Genomic DNA, 21,090 nt, shown 5'->3' with positions numbered 1-21,090 from the left:
CTGAAGATCCTCACACCCATTTGTCCAACTTTCTGGAGTTGTGTGGAACCTTCAAATATAATGGGGTGAGTGATGACGCAATCAAGCTTAGGCTCTTCCCATTTTCTCTAAGGGATAGAGCTAAAAGTTGGCTGAATTCTCTGCAGCCAAACTCCATTGTCACTTGGCAAGATCTAGCTCAGAAGTTTTTGTCCAAATTCTTCCCTCCGTCCAAAGCTGCTAAATTAAGGGGAGAGATAAATAACTTTTGCCAGAATGACGGAGAGTCATTATATGAGGCGTGGGAACGGTTTAAGGAACTCCTGAGAAGATGTCCTCATCATGGCATTGAACAGTGGATGCTAGTACAGAACTTCTACAATGGTTTATGTCCGACAACCAGAACCATTATAGATGCTGCAGCGGGTGGCACTTTTATGAGTAAGAGCGCAACTGGTGCTTATGAACTATTGGAGGACATGGCTACAAACAACCATCAGTGGTCTGAGGAGAGATCATCAGGAGTCAGAAAGATAGCTGGGGTGCATGAGCTAGATGCAATCACTGCCTTAACAGCGCAAGTAGCCTCTTTGACCAAGCAGTTGCAACAGAGTAGTGTGTCTGCTAATGCGGTTCAGATGGCAGTGAGGTGTGAAATGTGTGGTGGTGCTCATTCTTTCGATCAGTGCTCTATCTGTAATAATAACACCCCAATGGATCATGCCCAAGTTCAAGCGGTGGGATATTTTCAGAGGCCACTCAATAACCCATTCTCCAACAACTACAATCCAGGGTGGCGAAATCATCCAAATTTTTCGTGGAAGAATAATCAAGGCCAACAACCTCAGTTTCAGGGACAATTTCAGAATAACATGCCTCAGCCACCTATGAATCAAGCTTCTTCATCAATGCAGCCTAGGCCTCCACAATCAATGCCTCAACCTGAGAGACCTAATGAACTACAAGCTGCCCTGTTGACTCTTACTAACACTCAGACTCAATTTATGACTGAGACAAGATCCTCCATTCGAAACCTTGAGACACAGGTTGGGCAGTTGGCCAATATGCTCAATAACAGACCTCAGGGAAACTTGCCTAGTAATACTGAAGTCAACCCCAAGGAGCAAGTTCAGGCAATTACTCTGAGGAGTGGGAAGCAAACAGAGCAACCTAGACCTCCACAGGCAGTGGTTCAGAAAAAAGAGATGGGTGCACAGTCTGATTCAGAAAGGGTTACTGAAGACCATCAGAAGTCAGAACAGAGTCCCCCAGTTGTCATTGAGCAGCCAGTTAGAGTTCCATACCCTCAGAGGCTTAGAAAGACTACCCTTGATAAACAGTTTTCTAAGTTTCTTGAGGTGTTTAAAAAGCTGCACATAAACATTCCTTTTGCGGAGGCCTTGGAGCAGATGCCCAGTTATGTTAAGTTCATGAAGGAGATTATGTCAAAGAAAAGGAGAATGGAGGACTATGAGACTGTAGCACTCACTGAAGAGTGCAGCGCTATTTTACAAAGGAAGTTACCCCAAAAGTTGAGAGATCCGGGGAGTTTCACCATACCTTGCACCATTGGCAAGTTTGAATGCAAGCACGCCTTATGTGATCTGGGGGCAAGTATCAATCTGATGCCCTTATCTGTGTTTAAAAGACTTGGTTTGGGGGAGGCAAAACCAACAACTGTCACTTTACAGCTCGCAGACCGATCGTTAACACATCCACGAGGTATTATTGAGGATGTTCTTGTGAAAGTGGATAAGTTCATATTTCCCGCTGACTTTATTGTTCTGGACATGGAGGAGGACACAGATGTCCCTATTATTCTTGGTAGGCCATTTCTAGCCACAGGCCAAGCTCTTATTGATGTTCAAAAAGGAGAGCTTAAGCTTAGAGTTCAAGGAGATGAGGTGGTCTTTAATGTCTTCAAGTCTATGAAGTATCCGGTGGCTAGTGATAGTTGCTTTAGTGTGGATGTGATAGAAAAGGCAGTCTCCAAGAGAAGGATGAGCAGTGATGCCTTAGAGGCAGTATTATGGGGTGATGAGGGCAATGATGATGAGGACGCTGAGATCAGAGAATGTGTCAACTTGATCAATTCTTTCTTACCATATTGGAAAAAGTTCCAAGAATTAGCGGATGCGACTGAAAAACCGCTAACCTCCATTCCACAGCCACCACCGTTGGAATTAAAGGTTCTCCCAGATCACTTGCAATATGCTTATTTGGGAGAGAATGAAACTTTACCGGTCATTGTGTCAGCTGACCTGTCAAAGGTAGAATTGGAGAAACTTTTGAGGGTTCTAAGGGAGCATAAATTGGCCATTGGGTGGACCTTGGCAGATATTAGAGGAATAAGCCCAGCGACAGTGATGCATAAAATCTTATTGGAGGAGAATAGCAAGCCATCCATAGAGGCCCAGAGAAGACTCAATCCAGCCATGAAGGATGTAGTATTGGACCAGATTCTTAAATGGTTGGATGTTGGGGTGATCTACCCAATTTCTGATAGTGCATGGGTGAGCCCTGTACAAGTAGTACCTAAGAAGGGTGGAATGACTGTGGTGAAAAATGAGAACAATGAACTCATTCCAACAAGGACTGTAACGGGGTAGCGGATTTGTATAGACTACCGCAAGCTCAATAAGGCAACAAGGAAAGATCATTTTCCTTTGCCTTTTCTTGATCAGATGCTTGACAGATTGGCAGGCCATAGCTACTACTGTTTCTTAGATGGGTATTCTGGGTATCATCAAATCGCTATTGCACCAGAGGATCAAGAGAAAACAACCTTCACATGTCCTTATGGCACATTTGCTTTCAGGAGAATGCCATTTGGACTATGCAATGCCCCTGCAACATTTCAACGGTGCATGATGGCCATATTTTCAGACATGGTAGACCAGTGTATTGAAATTTTCATGGATGATTTCTCTGTTTTTGGCTCATCATTCGACCTCTGTTTGGGTAATTTGAAGAACGTGCTGCGTCGTTGTGAGATGGCTAATCTGGTGTTGAATTGGGAGAAATGCCATTTTATGGTGAAAGAGGGGATTGTTCTTGGCCATAAAATTTCAAGTGAGGGAATTGAGGTAGATAGAGCAAAAATTTCTACCATTGAAAGGCTGCCTCCACCAGTTTCAGTCAAAGGAGTTAGAAGTTTTCTTGGTCACGCAGGGTTTTATCGAAGATTCATCAAAGATTTCTCAAAGGTGTCTAAGCCTCTTTCGAATCTGCTTATGAATGGAGTTGTCTTTGATTTTAATGACGAATGTTTGAGGGCGTTCAATTTCTTGAAAGAAAAGCTTATTTCTGCTCCAATTGTGATAGCTCTGAGATGGGAATTTCCTTTTGAGTTGATGTGTGATGCCAGTGATTACGCAGTGGGGGCAGTTCTGGGACAGCGGATTGATAAGGTATTCAGGTCTATTTACTATGCTAGTCGGACTCTAAATGATGCTCAGCTTAATTATGCCACTACAGAAAAAGAGTTGCTAGCTATTGTGTTTGCTTGCGATAAATTCAGACCATATCTGATTGGTAACAAGGTGATTGTCTACACTGATCACTCTGCCATTAAATACTTGATGTCAAAGAAAGATGCCAAGCCCCGCTTGATTAGATGGATTCTGTTGCTTCAAGAATTTGACATGGAGATTCGTGACAAGAAGGGCAGCGAGAATGTGGTAGCTGATCATCTCTCTAGACTTGAGGTGGAGGAGACTGGAAATAAGAAAGCAGTGCAAATCAATGATCATTTTCCTGATGAGCAGTTGTTTGGGGTAAGTGAGACTTTAGCTGTCCCGTGGTTTGCAGACATAGTGAACTTTTTGGTTGCAAAAATTGTGCCTTCTGAAATGTCAAAGCAGCAATTAAAGAAATTCTTTTCTGAGGTGAAACACTACTATTGAGAGGAACATATTCTCTATAGGCACTATGTTGATCAGATTATCAGAAGGTGCGTTCCTGAAGAAGAGATGCAGTCCATTCTTAATCACTGTCATACTCAACAATGCGGAGGGCATCTTGGTGCATCAAGAACGGCGGCTAAGGTATTACAAAGCGGTTTCTATTGGCCTTCATTATTCAAGGATGCCAATGAGTTTGTCAAGGCTTGTGATAGATGTCAGAGAACTGGCAATATCTCGAGGAGAAACGAAATGCCTCTACAAGGGATTCTTGAGGTGGAACTGTTTGACGTATGGGGCATCGATTTCATGGGGCCTTTTCCACCGTCTTACAACAATGAATATATTCTATTGGCAGTGGATTATGTATCCAAATGGGTGGAGGCTGCAGCAACTAGAGCCAATGATGGTAAAACTGTGCTTAATTTTCTGCATAAACATATTTTTACTAGATTTGGCACTCCCCGAGCTCTGATTAGCGATGAAGGGAAACACTTTGTGAATAAGCAATTGGATGCACTGCTGGCTCGTTATGGAGTTTATCACCGAAAAGCTTTGCCTTATCATCCTCAATCAAATGGGCAAGCTGAAGTTTCGAACAGAGAAATCAAGAGCATCCTTGAGAAGACCGTTGACAGTTCGAGGAAAAATTGGTCGAAAAAGTTAGATGATGCGATTTGGGCGTACAGAACTGCATTCAAAACACCAATAGGCATGTCTCCTTATAGGTTAGTGTTTGGTAAAGTGTGTCATCTACCAGTCGAATTGGAGCATAGGGCATTTTGGGCTATGAAAAAGTTAAATTATGATTGGAGTGCCGCTAGTGAAAGAAGACTGTTGCAACTGAATGAACTTGACGAGTTCAGAAATGAGGCTTATGAGAATGCCAAGATTTATAAAGAAAGAACAAAGGCTTGGCATGACAAGAACTTAATCAGAAGGGAGTTCCAACCAGGGCAGCAGGTACTTCTGTTCAATTCAAGACTTCGACTGTTTCCTGGCAAATTGAAGTCAAGATGGTCAGGACCATTCACTGTAGTTCAAGTTTTTCCTTATGGTTCTGTAGAAGTTCAGGGCAACTCAGGTGATTCATTTAAAGTCAATGGTCAGAGATTGAAGCCCTACTTGGGTGGTAGTTTTGATCAAGCGAAGTCTATCCTCCTTCTGAAGCCTCTCTGAAGAGGGGTTCAACGTCCGGCTAAATGACGTTAACGACAGCGCTTGTAGGAGGCACCCTATATTTTACTTGTTATTTTTTTTACTTTTGTATTTGTAAACAATGGATATTTGGTTTATTTTTGGACTTTTAGAATCGTGAAAAACGTGAAAAATGAAAAAAAAAATTAAAAATCAAAAAAATAAAAATTCCTTAAGGGTCGCGGCATAGCCCTATGATGCCGCGGCATTGGGAGGTTCCAGAGGCTCACGAATTTGGCAGTATAGGGGAGGGCCGCGGCATAGATGAGGAGGGCCGCGGCATTAAACCCCAGATTTCCCAGAATCACAAGGCGGGCCGCGGCATATGTTTGAGAGGGCCGCGGCATTCCAACCTGGAAATTTGATGCGGGCCGCGGCATAGTCAAGGTAATGCCGCGGCCCTAGTCCGAAAATTGGGATAAAAAGCCCTAAATCAGCCATTGTCTCATTCATTCACTCTCACAATACAAATCACATTCCAAACATCTTTCTCTCTAATTTTTTTTTAGACTTCCATCAGTCAAGGAGACCACAAGAAGGATTGTTGTGCCATTCAAGTAAGTGTATCTTCTCTAGTCTTATGCTTTTGATTGGAGATTAGATTGCATTGTGGTGTTGTGGATTGTTCTTTGTTGTTCTTGTGAGAAGATTTAGGGTTTTGAAACTATTGATTGTGGGAATTATTGTTTGAGACTATTGATTGTGGGAATTAGTGTTTGGGGTTGTTGATTGTGGTAATTAGTAAGTTTGGGGGGAGTGACACAAAAAAAAAAGGAAATTATACTCAAGTTCTTGAGAGCATATTTGGGGGTTTAGTTGGTTCTTTTTGAAAGATATTATGGGTCCTAAGCGAAATCCCCTTAGAGGCACCTCCTCCAAGAAAGCATCCTCATCACGCACTCAACCACCACCAACACCACCTGCCCCAGCTGAGTATGACACTAATATTTTTGTTAGTAAGGACGCTGCCGAGTTGTTTAAGAAAATTTATAAAAGATCGGTGGTAAGGGAAAAGGGGTTTGACTTTGATGAGGCCCCTGCTGTACAACACCCTGGTTATGAACTTATAAAAGCTGAAATAGTGCGTCGTAGATGGAATTTGTTTTGTGACTCGAACCATGTGGATTCAGCCAACTGCTCTATTATATATGAATTTTTCGCCAATTTCTCATATCAAGATGCAGAGCAGAATAATTTTGTCAGGGGCAAATTGGTGCCTACAACAGCCTATGCATTCAACCAATTACTGGGTCTTCCCTCTTTTTCTGCACAAGAGGATGAATACTGGCAGTTGGCCCATTTCGAGGAGCCAAACTATGATGCGGTGGCTGCGGTCTTGAGTATGGAAGGGGCACGTTTAGTTATCATAATGGGAGGCCCAAAGAGTTGTTCAGGTGGCAGCTAAACCCAGTTGCGAAGGCGTGGTTTTATTTTGTGTGTGCACGTTTACTGCCGACGTCTCATCTGTCTTTTGTTGATCGAGAGCGTTGTTTGTTAGTGTATGCTATCATGACTCAAAAGAAGGTCGATGTGGGCCGCATTATTCGATATAGCATACGCAACATCAGTAGATTCAACACTACCGCTGGTGTCGCCCATGGTACCTTCCTTTCGACTTTATGCAGCACTTATGAGGTACCAACCTTTTCCAGCAATCTAGTCCGGAGGCCGATGGGGGCAATCAATCAGACCTTGTTTACGGCCTTCCCTCCAGCCTCTCTTACGCAGCCTGCCTCTACTCAGCCAAATAAGCGCAGCCGGGTTGATGAAACAAGGGACCCTGATCAAGCTGAGGAGGAGGAAGTAGAAGAAGCGGGTCCCAGCAACCAACATGAAAATTTGGCAATTGGAGGACCGATTGACGAGCACACGCAGAGTACGCATGCTCGATTGGATTACATTATTCAACAAAATCAGTATTTAATCCAATCGCAGCAGGCGCAAAATCAGCACTATAATGACTTTATGGTGCAACAAAATGAATATGGGCGGGCTCACATTGAGGAGTTGAATACTTTGGTCACGAGGTGGACTATGAGTTCAGTCGATGAGAATTATTTCACTCCACCGCCATAGTACACTCCATATCAGTGGCCACCTCCACCACCTCCACCGCCATACTGATGTGGTGTCAGGTAAGTTCTCTTCCCTTGTTCTTTTTCTTTATCACATTGGGGACAATGTGCGTCTTAAGTTTGGGGGGGAGCTTATTTTGTTTTATTTTTGTTTTCTGCGTTGTTTAGTTTAGTTTTCTGTAGTGTAAAGGTTAAACCATCATTCTTGTCTGTACTTGCTTTGTCTTTGCTCGTGAAAAGGAAATTGAATTCAACTGTGTGCTTGGTTCAATTGTTTTAGAGTTGAATTTAAAAAGTTCTGTGGGAAATTTTTAATATGTTTTGAAAAGACAACATTTTGGATTGTATTATATGTGTTTGACTAGGGTTGGTGGAATGACAATTTGAATCTAATAGAACTTGCATTATTTGGCTTTTGAGGCGAAATTCTTGATGACATGTGTTTAGAAAAGTGATTTAGGCAATTTTTTTGGATCGATTGTGCCTTTCAAGCCGACCTTGAGTTAATTATCCTTAGTTACCCTTTTGAGCCTTGAATTTGGTTTTTGTTCTTGATCATACTATTTGAGCCTAAATTTCTTAACTTCTTTATTTTTGTTTTCCTTTCCTTTTGTTATCATAAGCATATAATCTGTGGGAAAGAAGAAGGAAAAATAGTAAGAAGTTGGTATGATTGGAATACAGTATGATTGTACAAAAAGAAGAGAGAGAGAAGTCTTTGAGAAAAAAAAGAATAATATCACTTTGTCACACTCCTTGATCATATATATATATATAGAAAATAATAAGTTTGGGGGAGTGTGATTTGAAAAAAAAAAAAAAAAAAAAGTGATAAGTCTAGAAAAAGAAAAGAAGAAAATAATGAAAAGTGTTGTCATCTCTCTCTCTAATTGTATAAAAGGGTGATTTTGGTGTGGTAAAGAGAAATTTGGTGGGTTTCAAGGTTTTTTTTTTATGCTTATGGTAACGACTGAGCCTAAATGAGAATTTCATCTACCCTTACCTAAGCCTAACACTATAACCTGTGAAAGTCCTTTTGATTTCAAAACATGTGTTGTTGACATTAGTGGAGAAGGTCAAGTAATGCAAGCATATTGTAGATTTCGTTTGTGGAATTGTCTGGAATGAGTTGAGCATATATGATAGAATGCAAGTGTTGTAGTCATTTTCATGATATATTATTGATTTCCCTAATTGAACTGTATAAGTTGGACTTTAAGGCAATTGAGCTGAAATTCTGGTTATAAATATTGCAATTGAGATTTCATGAGTGTTGGCAAAGCAGTGTAGATGGTAATGATGGTTTAGCTTGTTCGTTTGTGTTTGTTTCTTTTTGTTAGTGTAACTTGGTCTTTACTCGAGGGCGAGTAAAGGTTAAGTTTGGGGGAGTTTGATGAGTCTAGTTTTTATTATGTTTTGGTGATGTTTTTAGTAGTCTTTTATTTTGTTTTTCCTTGTTTTAGCGCGGGTTTACGCTTTGTTTGGTTGTTTTTGTGAATATCAGGAAGAATTAAGCATGTGGAAGAAAATGCCAAAGAAAGGGAAGAAATAACCGAGTTTTTCATCATATTTTGATCAAGAATGGTTCTCAACACAATTTGGAAGTGTTGGTGAAATTTTGGGATGAAAACTTGAAGAATTGAAGAATTCCTTAAGAGCCACGGCATGATCAAAGTAGGGCCGCGGCTAGGGGGAGAAACAGAAGCATGGTTTTTGAGGACATCTTCGGGCCGCGGCATGGCTAGATAGAGCCGCGGCATGGATGGGCACTCTGCCCAGAAAACAACGATGCGGGCCGCGGCATGGTTTCAGAGAGCCGCGGCATTGAAAGGATATTCTGCCCAGAAATTTTGACACGGGCCGCGGCATAGTGTATGTAGAGCCGCGGCCCGCCTCTCTAAAATCTAAAAATCCTAGGTTTTAAAGGACGAAAAAGAAGAGAGAAGTACGTACGGACGAAGGGAGGAGTTCTGGTTTTGAAGGCTCAAGCTTAGAGTATTTTTACATGTTTTTCTTCTTGATGTTATCTTTAATTTCTGTTGTGATTAGCACTATGACTATGAACTAATTTTCTGTTTAGGATGTTCAATTGAATCTCTTGAATTTCTGTTATGACCTAATGCAATTTTAATTTCCTCTTCTTCAATCTTCTTCAATTCCATATAATCTGTTCTTATAGAGTGATTATTGATTGGCCATCTTTAGTCATATTCATATGTTTCTAAGTCAAAATCTGAGAAGTGAGATTTAATTATGCTTTGGTTATATTGGACATAATTCTGATTTAGGACGAAAGTATCTGAATTAATTGTGTAACTGTTATTAAGTTGTGGAATTTAATGCTACCTTTGTGGTTCAATTTACCATAGAAATATAGGAAATTGTCACCTAGGTTGAGTTTATAATTCATAGTATGATTATAGGCTGCTGTTTCAACTTGTTAATTGAATTAGATAAAAAATAAGAAGAATTCATACTTTGCATTAGGGAATAATAGGAAGGATAGTTGATGAGATTGAATATCCTAATTGTTTCTCAGTGATTAAATTAAAAGTCTTACTATCAGTTATTATTCTATTTAATTGTCGATTATTATCATTTCTGCACTTTATTGGTTCTTTTGCTGTATTTTACAAAAATCAAGAATTTTAAGTCATCAAATAGAACAAGAGATTAATTGACTGGTAATTGATAACTCAGTCCTTGAGGACGATACTTGGTTTTACCATTTTATTACGAGTTTGTGACTGTGTGCACTTGCATAGCAAAATTATCGCAACATGTATAAAAGAGGAAAATGATCAAAGTGCCCGGCGAGATAAATCATGCCAACCACTTAGGGGCAGAATACATGGCAAAAGCAAAAAAAAAAAGAAGAAGAAGAAGAAACCTTGCAAACTATGTCTTTGATTCATGGGATTAGCTACCATTATGGATATCAAGGGATTCAAAATGTTTCACAAGGATAACCTCCTAATAAAGGCTAATACCGCGATGAGGGGTAAGGCCTCAAGGAGAACGTCCACCAATAAGCCTAGAGCGACCACCAAGCTATCTAGCCAAAAAGGGTCCTAAATGAGACCATTGTAAAAATAGTATTATGCATAATGATGAGAAGGACGCTTCTCGCACAAAATAACAAGTGTTCACAAATATTATAAAAGGATGCCAAAAACCCAAAGGGTCAATATGTCCTTACAAAAGAAAATATAGTCAAGGTGCACCAAAAAGACTATCGTCATCAAGCCAAAGAAAACATAAGGAATTCATCATAAAGGAGAGGCTTATCAAAGTCCCTTACACACAAAAGAGGATGATAAAGGCCCAGGAGGCTAATACACCCTCACAGTTACTACACAAGTAAACATGGATTCCAAGCATAAAAGTTCCACACATGAAAGCGAACTTAAAAGGATCCCAAACATAAAAGTTCCACACATAATAGAGGACATATGAAGTTCCATGCAAAGAAGGTAGAAGGTCACATGACACTCCTCCTGAGAATACAAAAGATGAACCTTGAAGATGCCTCTGTGGGTTACCACCTCTACCTATCCATTCAATAATCTTCTCAATAGCATAGCCACCAAAGGGAGACATGTTCACGCCAGTGTTGGTCCTCCACACGACATGCAATGCTCGCTTAACTATGCGATTCTCAACATTCACCAGCTCAGCTTCAAGAGCGCTAATTTTCTCATTATGGGACTGGATGGTGGTTTCAAGCCTGGTGTTGGATCGAGAAGTCGATATGGATTTGGCTATTGCAACATCCCTCTTCTGAACTGCCTCAGAAAACTAGCCCGTTTAATTACTAACCCGTGCGGTCAGCTCCTCTTTCTCTATCCTGGCCAAGGAAAGGTCATTCATCGCCACCTCAAGCTCGGACTACAAATGTTGCGTTGATGAAGAACTTCAGGCGACAACACGATGTCCCAAGATAGAAGCCTAAGTAAAAATTAGAAAATGAAACAAAATGTCAATAATTGGATGCCAATAAAACTTAAAGGCATATAATAAGTGTCTTGATGCATACCTGCATAGAGGCTCGCAAATAAGTCTCACTCAAGTCAATGTTTGGAATGTCATACATAGAGTTCCACTCAACTTCGAGGATCCTCCCCATGGCTCATGACCTCTCCATATTGAACCGCCAGAGGATACCCCCATGGAGTGGAGGTATAAGCTTAATGAGGCGAAGAATGCACACCTATGGACGCACGCCTAGATAGAGAAGGGGATCGATAGGATCTTGACTCATCCATAGAAGCATGGGGAGTAGAGGTGTGAGGAGTCACCTCCCTAGGGAGTGAAGTATTCGAGGGTTTCTATCCCAAGTGCGCCCCCGAGGGCAGAAGAACATCGTGAAAGAAGGGCAAGACGGAGGAGGAGCGACAAAGATAAACTCGTCACCTATTTTCGATGGAGGAATTTGAGAAGTAACATCTTCAATGCATTCATCATCTGCACCCTCCTTGTCCCTATTATTCAAGGACCTTAAGCATGAGTAATTCTCTAAATCCATCTTAACCTCATCCTCTGTATCCATCACATCGTCATTAGAATAGTTATAGTCTTTGTCATCATCATCGTCATCGTCATCCGCACTCTCTGGATCTAAAAGTGTGGATGAGACAGAACATAAGGAATCGTCTGATCAGGAGACAAAAACTCATATGAATAGAGGTTTCCCTCGGGGAAAATACTACTGGCCTGCTTACATGTGGACAGCACAGCCAGGATCCTTGTTACATGCTAGGATGCCTCAGGACCCATGATAGGACCAATTACCCCTTCATGGCCTAAAAATGAAAGAAAGGCAAGAATTCAATAAGGAAATTCCTAGGAAAAAGATAAACGTAAAAACAAATAATGGTAGAAAACAACTAGGCTACTTGACTAGTTGAAATGGGTATGTTGTGTAGACACACTAGTGGTAAAGAAAAATTCATTCTTCCACGAACCCCAGTGAGATATAGAACCTTCCAAGATGAGGTACTCTGTGAAGGCCACGACCTTTTGGAGCTGGTAGAAGCCAGGGGTGGATGGGTTCACCCTCGAAGTAAACAGATGATGGACCTCCTTCATCAAGGGTCCACACTGGTGCACTTTCTTGTACAAAACATATAAACAACTCAATATGACCACTGAGTTAGGGGAAAATTGGAGAGGCGCTAGTTCGATGCAGTTAAGTAGCTTCATAAAGAAGGGATGGAGTGGCAAGACACCCCCATATCTGATCACAGAATTGCTAAAAGCTACAAGCCCCTCTGGTGGGTTATACACGCGGCAGTCGCAGGTCAGGATAATGTAGTTGATGTTTGGCTATAGTTGATGGGATTTAAACAAGTTGGAAAGCTTGGTCCGAGTCATGGTGGACTTGATGTCCATAATCTAAAAATTGTCTGGGGTCCTCATTGGCATATTCGGTACCTGAATACAAACAAAACATGGTTTGTGAGCAACTGACTTCATCAATCCCCTAGAAGACTCCCTATGTGTCCTATGTCTATCCTCGTATAAAAGTAAGGAAAAGCAGACATGGGTCATCGGCAAAGAAAAGTGTACCTATATGTGTGTAAGCACGTCCTTGAGGGCGAGCCTTTAGATGTACAAAGTCGAATCCTTGGATATGCGAGGGTGGGCCTCTAGATGTGCAAAGACGAATCCTAGGGTATGAAAAGGGGGACTTTTGGAAATACGAAGATGACCTCTTATGCGAAAAAACCCCATGCTCCCTGCAAATATCAAATGGGACAAGGATAAAAAAAATTACAAGGGGCGAAATTTACCTCAAGAGTAACTATGGAGGATGGAACCTTGGAGCCCTTGGAAATGGCTTAGAAGAAATACCATTAGGCTAAGTAAGTTTTTGTGTGAATAAATAGGTTCAAGCCTTAAGGTAATTATATGGAGGACTAAGACCTCCTAGCGTTGGGATCAAGCCTAAAGTGAATGGTGGAGATCAAGAGCATTGGTAACTTTTGGATCTGCGCTTAAAAATGATTGGCTCTCATTCAATTACAAGGATGCACTTGGATTACTACTCTAGCTATTTGGTTTTTGTGTTTCTTCATACACCACAAGATAACACACCAATGTTGAGGGCCTCTCTATGCAAGGCCTCGCTATACACGGGTCTCATATGGCCCACCGAGATAGAGCATTGCAGGGGAAAATAATAATTTTGTATTTTTTTTATATTTCCCCTGCTATATTTTATTGATTGTATCATGTATTTACAACAGACCCAGACAATTTACATCAGATAGACATATTATAGAATATATATGTGATAACATGCTATCTCAATATTACCCAAAAAGTGATTGAAAGTGTATATATGGTTCAATTTAGTAGCTATTAGCCTATAAACTAATCTAACTGAAATTCTAAGTACAGTAATCATGCCGCCATATTCTCAGTGAAGTAGTCCACAAATTCCTCACGCACAGTGATGTTCTCATTCATTGTATATATGATCTTGCCATGACACTACAATATAAAATCCAATATCAAACTATACATTAGTAGTTTCTTGATAATTGAAAATTGAAAATATAAAGATATGTTAAGTACTTACATGCTTTGAAAGATATTCTTTTGGGATATTCTCCAAAGCTAAATTTTTAATCGCATGACATAAAAACTGCACACAGTATCGTTATGTTGTTGAGGACCCTGCATATATATATATGACACAATTTATTATAATTAATCAATGAATTATATAAAATAAATCAAATGAAACAAGTTTCACGTTCAGTTTAAATCATCATATGTGAACTGGAAACCAAGTGATGCCCCCGACCTCCCTTCTCTAATTATTTAAAGCATTGTGGATTCCAAATGCACTAAAAAATAAATGAATTTTCAATTGATAATGCACTTAAAAATCCAAATGCATTGCGTTACAAAGTTGAAATAAAACTTACATTTTGACTACATTCACATCATCTTCTCTTGGATCGCAACAAGCTGGATCGAAAAAAAAATACATCTTGGTTGTATGCATAAATGACTAGCAACATCCAGTGGCGTCTATAAAAACAATGTCAGTCATTTTTTATTAATATTTGAAAAGATGAAATTATAACTAAAAATAAGACATCATTTCATACCCAGAGTTATATGCTACCAATAACATCATTCATTTATCTACTAATGCTAAGCGATTGGCAAGTGCTCTTGCTCTATCTTCATTATTTGACTTTGTATTAATACATGCAAACAGAGAACGCTTCATAAACAAAGTCGAATGAGAGATTTTCAACGTCAAAAGTTTCTCATATAAGCCTCTACAAACAAAAATACAATGATAAATACTTGTTAATAATAATTATTTTAACTTATGAACAAAGTAAATTATAAGGATATAACTTTACCTCATATACAATGTGATGATAGATGCATTGATTTCTTCAAGATGTATGAACTGTGTAGCACAACTCCTATCAATGTATATGTTATGATCCAATATTCCAAAGATACGATGAGGAACTAGAATCGTGTACGCCATAGAACCCTTATGCTTCAGAGATGTTCTCACGAAGTGCATAAAACTTTTTGGAATGTGACTCGGAATTGAGATTTCCTTCATTGCTAAACTCAATGTTTTGACACTAGAAGATGATGATGATGATGATGATGATGATGATGATGATGATGATGATGATGATGATGATGATGAAGATGATGACGACAATGATGAAGATGATGATGGAAGTATCTCTTTCTGTTGCGGTTGAGTTACAGGTTCTGGAGGTGGACTCAATGTCTTCTTTCTCGTAATTTTTAACTTTTTTACTCTTCGTGGAGGGACATATACAAATAAACAATTATATTAATAACTAATAGAGAGAAATTTCATAAATAGTATAAATAAGTACAATATGATACCTCAAATCCTTTTTGAACTAAGTGTGTTGGCCATGATAAAAAGGAACCACCTGCATCTTGTACTTTTACAATGTCATCTGAGATTAGATTTGGAAAATATGCATTACCAACAATGCCTTCAGTTATTCAATGAATCAAAGATGACTCGATATGGATTATATACCCCTTTGCAACTAAATTAAATGATGGCTCCACAAATAATCTGCACGGTTCACCCTGTGTGATTGAAGTAAGTGTTAGTTTATTTTAATGTCAAGTAAAAATAAGTAGAAAATATGTGAACAATAATAATTTAATAAAATGAAGAAATAGCCTCTGAATCTGGAGTATGAATCTCATGCACATGCTCAGATTGAGACTCAAATACATTCCCTGTTGAGGCCCAAGTACATTCCCTAGTTAAGGCTCAACTACATTCCTTGGTTGAGGCTCAGGTGCATACCCTGATTGAGACTGAGTTGTATACTCTGGTTGAGACTGAGATTGTTTGTTCATCATCATACTCAATTGGGCCTCTAAATCATTGAACCACTCCTTCCAAAAGATATCCATATTCTTCATTTGTTGTTGCAATTCTTGTTTTTCTTGTCACTATAATTGGAGTTGTTGCTCCTCTAATTGTGCAAAAGTGCTCCATGGGGCTTTTTGAATACGTCTCATTGACACACAACTAATCCTTTACCACAAACACGACCATGGTTCTCGAGAGTACCCAAATCGTGAGTAAGGACATCATTTGAGTCAATCACCACAAGTTCTCCTCTTCCCATTTTCTGAAGAAGTTTATCCTACACAAATTAACATGTTTCTGAGTTTATAAAGTTAACAATTTTAAACTTTGAAAGTTAGGGGAGATGATCCCTTACAATCCTATCACCCAGTTCTTTGGTTGATTCATTTAAAAATGGTGGTTTGTTATTCATTCGAGATCGCTTCCAAACTTCAGCTCGATCAATAGGCTCAGACATACCATGTTCTTTTTGTAAATTTGGGCTAATGATGTTCTAGATGACTATATTGTTGGGATCGACAATCTTGTTGTTCCTTTCAGTAGGCCTAAATAGTTGAACAAAACATAAGTATTTATCATTTCAATTATACCGCTAAACATAAGTAGGTCAAAATGATTCGTTTAGCAAGTTAAACAGAAGTAGTTAACTCACTAAACGATTCATTTTGATTTAAACCATGCAATTAAAACTAACCACAGGCTTAGGTACTAAATATTTCAATCAAAAGTTAACCATTTCATTAAAATAGTTTGACTTCAATACATGGTTTCCCAACATAGTTTAAAACGGTTACAAACCCAAAAATGTATACAAAAGCTAACCTAGCCGGCAAATCAGGGTCCAACCCTACTTCCAACGGATGACCTCGACCGTGGCAGACGATCAGGCCGCATATGTACACTATGTCATTGAAGCTCTCCAACTCATGGCTGGTCCAGCTTTTCCTTTCCTTTACCTGCACCATTTAGTACCCGTGAGTAAAGGCTTAGTAAGAAAACATACTAATGCTTATAAGCAGTACAATATTGGATCACAGATTCATAATTAGCATGCCTAGCAGTAATAACCCTACTCATGCATGCGATCAATCCAAATAAGTGACTATAGAGTCACACTAGAGCCTATTGCCCAATTTCTCATATAACCAACCTTAGAGCTAGCCAAACAGGTCTGATGCTTTGCATTCCAAATGACCCTAGGGACGTTCAAGCGTATATCTCACTTCCGAGTTGGCTTAACCCTATCGACCAGCGTTTAGCATGCTATTGCCGCCATCGACTACTAAGCTGACTGTTTAACCCTCGGCATACAAGTAGTGTCCCTAAACCTTTGACTGATAAGTCGAGTCTTTTAACTTTTGACTGGTAAGTCGAGTCTTTTAACCTTCGACTGATAAGTCGAATCTTTAACCTACGAGTGATAAGTCGAGTCTTTTAACATTTGACTGATAAGTCTAGTCTTTAACCTTTGACTGATAAGTCGAGTCTTTTAACCTTCGACTATTAAGTCAAGTCTTTAACCTTTGACTGATAAGTGGAGTCTTTTAAAATAGATATGTCCTTGACTATTAAGCCAAGCTCTTCATCAGATAACACAAATGAATCCTCAGCTTATAAGTTGAGCTTCCCAATCAGATATAAAAACAAGAATTTATTACATAACACAAGTAAACACAGCATATTTAACATGTTTAATAAAACATTCTCAACATAGTAATAACCCTATACTATACTGGGCCAAGCCTTAAACGCAGACTAGGTGAAGTTTTCTTACCTCTGGTTCAAGCACGAGTTACTTAACCACAATCTCATCTCAAGCCCTAGCGGTACCCTAGTCACAACCACAATCAATGATATTCATCAATATCGAGCAAATAAAGAACTCTGGACCAAGTCTCCAAAACCTTGAATTCTACTAAACCAGGTAGTAGAATCATTACTGAACCCTTAAGTTTGAGTTCCCATCACTCAAAACCTGATTTGGCCAATATTCCCATTTTGAGTCGCGTGTTTAACGCCCGAATCATGACAACTACTAAGCGGTGGTTGTAGTATAATCGGGCGGTCGATCCACAAGGAGGTAACCTAAACTCAAAAGATTAGTAGAAAATAACACAAAAATTAGTAACAAGAAATAAATAAAAAGATGGAAATGAAAAGAGATTTGAGATTTTGGTGTTGTCTTTTTGATGAAATGATAAAATGAGATGAGTGAAATAAAGGTAAGATGTAATCAAGAGTTTGAGAAATGGAAAGATTTCAAGAATCATCCATATGCTTGTTTAGTTACTTGGTTACTTGATTTACAAAAAATACACAAGTAAATAGTTCACATCCCAACATTTACATGGAAAATCTAACATTAAAGTCCATATTCTTTTCTAACAAAAGTCCATTTGAGTTATAAAGTTCTTTTACTTTAAAATCACAATGTTAATCTTATGAAAAATCTAAAAATGACAAAATACCTAAGGGAAATAATACAATAGAAAATTAGACATAAAATTATGTATCAATATTACTTTTACCAATTAGAAGCACATAGAGAGAGCATGACTAATCCTATATACTATTAGCATAAGGAAATTTGGTCTTCGGAATCAAGCGGCAAATCATGATACGAGAGGGGAGCTCTGACATGCCATTTAGTAGCACTCATGGGATCTGGTCAATAAAGTTGTAACTCTTAAGTCAGTCGGGCAAAGCCTTTTCAGGCAGGAATTCAAAATTACAAAGGGGTTTCGGTAGGATTGCCTTAGTAAATAAAGATTACAAAATAGAGATGGAGATAAAAGAACATAAATAACTCAAATATATTACATTAAGAACATAGTAAATCAAAGTAGCAAAATAACATCACAAATCATCCCTAACCTTCCTAGGAAGATTAGGCCATTATGCTCATGATTCTCACAAAATTCTAAGAAGAAAATATGAGAAGAAAGTGAGTAGAAATATTTCTATAGTTTCTTTGCTCTAAAAATTACATACTAAGTGTGAAGAAGGAGTCTCTATTTATAGAAGGAGAAAATGACTAAAAAGAAATTAAACAACAAAATGGGGTTTACAAAATAAATCTGAAATATTAATAATAAAATATGATTTTGAAAAATAAAATCTTATTATTTATATTAACCTAGCTATTTTGGTGTATGGTCAAAATGCCCTTTTTCTAAAACACCAAAAAAGATGAGCTTTAAAGCTCAAAATGGCAATTTTGCAAGACCCAATACCCACAAAATATGGGTTGAAGGTGGCTGGTGGCAGAAGTGGGTTTTGACCCATTTCCAGCCAATGAAAATGTGCCACATAGCCAGGCTGCTGAAGGAAAATGGCTGGTTGGACTGTGGGAGAGCTGGGCCTTCGTTTGGGGTGCTGGGCGTTCAGATGCATTGGGCCCGGGTTGGAGGATCACGTTGCTGGGCAGGTTGAGCTGCTGGGGAGGGAGCTGCCTTTGGGCTGCTGGAAGTTGTCATTTGGGCAGAAGGAGGGTCACGTGAGCTTCAGCTGAGTTGAAGGAGGCTGGGCGTGAAGGGAGCTGGGGTTGGGTCGGCCTGGTGATGGGCTTCTCCTTTGGATTGGGCTGGCTACTAAGGAAAAAAGAAAACACAAATTACTCTTTCAAAAAATGCCATCCTTGATTAATTTATTTCATTTTTTTTCTCTTTTCTCTTTTTTTCTTTTACTTTTATTAATGTCAAAATGCAACATAAATTAAATTAAAATTAATATTTTCCATTAAAGAAATATATCAAAATAAATTTAAGAAAATATTAATTAATACTGAATTTAATTTAAACTTTAAGCTTAGTAAAATGTCATTTTTAAGCACTAATCATCGCGCGCCCCTCACAGGCATCGCGACTCTCCAAAAGTCAAAGAGTCCATTCTCTCCTTTCTTTTAACACGGGTCATGGCATAGCCCAGCAAGCGCCGCGGCGCGATGGCAATTCAGGGAGCTACCCAAGCTATTGGGTTCGTGAGGGTCGCAGCACCCCAGAACAGGATCGTGGTGCGACCCCACGAACCTAGTTTTCTCTGAGCCAATTCCTCCAAAACTCACCCCAAAACAATACCAAACCCATAATTCAATCCCAAAACATCATCACTACATCCCAGGCAGCAAAAGCCAACTTATAAATGGATCAAAAACTCATCAAAACCATAAAATTCCCAGGCTATCGAGCTTCTAATCTTCCCCAGAATTGTTATGACTCTGACCTTGCTTGAATTCGAGCTATAAAAATCGAGCTTCCTTCGAAAATGCTAATGAGCTTGAAGAGTGAATGAGAGAGAGAGAGTGACACTTGAGTGTTTTTCTGAGTTAATGAACTCAGCTGAACCGTTATATACGAATGGTTCGAAATGACCAAAATGCCCCCACTCAACCCGCTTCTCCCAGACACCCCATAAGGGAAAAATGTCATTTTAACTCTCTAATCCCGCTCTATACCTGAATTTCCCAAATAATTCTGCTAAACTCAAACTAATGCTATTTCTCCCAAAGTATGACTCACACTACAATGAGTCTCGGTGACTCTCCAAATCACCCAAAATACACCTTGGCTCGCCCTGAGCCGGATATTTTTCCCCGTTGTGACTAAACCACTACTTGCTCCCTAGGATTATCTTGTGCCGAATAACTCAAACCTATCCGCATAATAATGTAGTCTTGATCAATATGCACACATATATATACAAATATTCCCTCAATGGGAAAATTGTGAAAATTCCCTTATAATAAGAAACGGGCCACATGCATGCTTAACCTAAACATGCCAATATAGTCGTATTATAATATAACTCACATAATTCATATACTCATGCATATCATCACATAATAATGCAATTAAATCAATTATTTCCCTCCTGCCCCCTAATTAAGGCATTAAGCCTTATTAGAGAAATTGGGACGTTACAATTATCCCCTCCTTATAGGAATTTTGTCCACAAAATTTAACCTGAACAACTCGAGATACTAATTCCGCATGTTGGACTCTAATTCCTAGGCCGCCTCTTCGACCTTGTTGTTCCTCCATAATACCTTAACCAAAGGTATGGTTTTGTTCCTCAGGACCTTGTCCTTCTTATCTAGTATCTAGACTGGTTGTTCTTCATAGGAAAGATGTGCTTGCAGCTCCAGATCTTTGTAACTCAATACATGAGTCACATTAGATACATACTTTGGAAGTGTCGAAATATGAAACACATTGTGTACGGCCGACAGTGTCGAAGGTAAGGCCATTCTAGAGGCCACCTGACCGATCCTCTCTAGGATCTCAAGCGGTCGTACAAATCTAGGGCTCAACTTGCCCTTCTTCCCAAATCTCTTCACCCCTTTCCATGGTGAAACTCTAAGGAATACATAGTCTCCCACTTGGAACTCCACGTTCCTACGCTTCGAATCAGCATAACTTTTTGTCTACTCTAAGAAGCAAGCATCCTAGCTCTGATCTTCTCAATACCCTCATTGGTCCACTTAACTGCCTCAGGACCCAAGTATTTCCTTTCTTCTGTCTCATCCCAA

General features: G+C 39.3%; 1 non-coding gene across 1 annotated transcript; it reads right to left on the bottom strand.

Moving 5' to 3' along the window:
- Positions 1–221: 221 nt before the first annotated feature.
- Positions 222–328, bottom strand: LOC133827913 (small nucleolar RNA R71). Its single transcript, XR_009890561.1, has one exon. It is a non-coding gene; the product is annotated as a small nucleolar RNA R71 (small nucleolar RNA).
- Positions 329–21,090: the final 20,762 nt, after the last annotated feature.

The sequence above is a fragment of the Humulus lupulus genome, chromosome 3, assembly GCF_963169125.1.
Source record: "Humulus lupulus chromosome 3, drHumLupu1.1, whole genome shotgun sequence".
Lineage (NCBI taxonomy): Eukaryota > Viridiplantae > Streptophyta > Magnoliopsida > Rosales > Cannabaceae > Humulus > Humulus lupulus.
The sequence above is the reverse complement of the archived record's forward strand: the minus strand, read 5'-3'. Positions and strand labels throughout refer to the sequence as shown.